Here is a 1,831-nt window from a genome sequence, read left to right on the forward strand (position 1 = left end):
ATAATAATGTGCAAAAAAAAAAATTATATATCGTTAAAATTAAATATTAACAATGTATTTTGAGTAGCTTGTTAAAAATATTATAAATTTTAAAAATTACAGTTTTAATAGCATACAAAACAAGCTAAAAATATTATATAATTTTAAAAAATAAAATTTTAACCGCGTATAAAAATACGCTATTAAAAATCTTACACGCTTTTTTTTTTTTATCTCGTCTGCCCCGAATCATTCCCTGCCGCACCTCACCTGATCAAAAACCCTTCTCCATTGCCAAAACCCTCGCCGCCCCTCGTGAGCCCTCTCTTCCCTCTTTTTTGGCACATGGTTTACCTTCGTCAGTGTCCTCCTCCTTCTCTTCTCATCCACCGCCCTTGTTGTCGTCTCCTCTGTTCCCTATCAGGACATCCTCACCCTCTCCAAGCAAGATAGAGTTGTCCCCATCCGTATCGACGAGGAGGTGAGAATGCTCTGCCTGGAGTGGAGGGCCAAGCATCTCCCCGTCGAAAACAACCAATATCTGGATGAATACTGACTCAAGGTCTTCAAGGAGAACCTCCGGATCATGGAAGAGCACAATTCGATGGCCGACCATGGGGAGCACACCTACCGCCTCAGGATGAACTGGTTCTCTGACGTCACCAACGGGGAGTACTTGCCAGGTTCCTCAAGGACTTTAGATCCGCCTCTCAGAAGATCAGCAATCGGTACCGGCTGAGAGAAGGGGATCTGCCTGATTCCATCGATTGGAGGTAGAAGGTGCTGTCATCACCATAAAGGATCATCTCGACTGCGGTGACCTATTCCTTCCTTTATTAATTTCATATTTTTTGTGTGTGTGTGTGGTTAGTGATAGTAAAGTTAGATATCTTGCTTTTGTTTGAAGAACGTTTTTCTAGTAAGTGTAGTCTTTGCCTCTCGTTCGACTTTGGACAAAAGAGGTGCTCTTTGGAGTAATTGGTATGGGGATCTGCTTCCACCGTACCTCTTATTTAGGCCCTAAGAATTTTGTTAGATCTATAAATTCATCTACTGCTAGTATCGAAATCTTGAAATCTTGATAGATCTATGTACTCACCAAATGGAGATTTTCACTTACTCCTCGTACTGTAATAGTAAGTCCTTAATTGCAGATGTATTTTACAGGCTACAGGTTGGAAGCTTGATGAAGCTGTACAACTCTTCTATATCAGCAATGAAAGTGGTAGGGTGGAGTCATCTTTCTTATCTTGACGGATTAATGGAATTACTAGGTGGTCTTCCACTAAACCTATGAAAATTAGAGTGTGTTTTTGTTGAATATAGTTTGCGATGACTTTTTCTTTTCTTTAAAATTTTTGTTTCTTCAATGAGGAAAATATTCTTAATTGCCTTAACATTTTCATAATTTATGTACTTCTATTAACTTAATTTGCATAATTCTATCTATTGTTGTGTGATAATACATTTTCAAAGTTCAATTATTTGATGGTTCCTTTATTGGTATTGAATTTTATTTAATACAAAACACCACAGATCTCAACTCTCGACCAAGTTTAGATGTTCTCTTCGGCATATCAAGATATTTTGCTATTTGGTAATCAAGCGAGAGCGCTATGTCAACATCAAATTATACCCATGGCAATCTTGCTTCATTATATACTCCACCATTAGCCTTGATGTTCCAAGGGCACTTTGACCAGGTGCAACGATTGTTCCAAGAGATTTTGAATGGATTCATGAAAATGGTATTACATTAATTTGAATTTCATTCATATTTTTTTTTTTATGTTTTACATTGTCTAATTATTGACGCCACATTAAATTTAATGAAGGTTTGTTTTTTCTGTTA

At 37.3% G+C, this 1,831-nt stretch overlaps 1 long non-coding RNA gene across 1 annotated transcript; it reads left to right on the top strand.

Annotated features, from left to right (window-relative positions):
• The first annotated feature begins 205 nt into the window (after positions 1-205).
• Positions 206-1,442, top strand: LOC122030933. Its single transcript, XR_006125666.1, has 2 exons — positions 206-795; positions 1,147-1,442. It is a non-coding gene; the product is annotated as an uncharacterized LOC122030933 (long non-coding RNA).
• Positions 1,443-1,831: the final 389 nt, after the last annotated feature.

This window comes from Zingiber officinale, chromosome 11A (assembly GCF_018446385.1).
Source record: "Zingiber officinale cultivar Zhangliang chromosome 11A, Zo_v1.1, whole genome shotgun sequence".
In the NCBI taxonomy this organism is placed as follows: domain Eukaryota; kingdom Viridiplantae; phylum Streptophyta; class Magnoliopsida; order Zingiberales; family Zingiberaceae; genus Zingiber; species Zingiber officinale.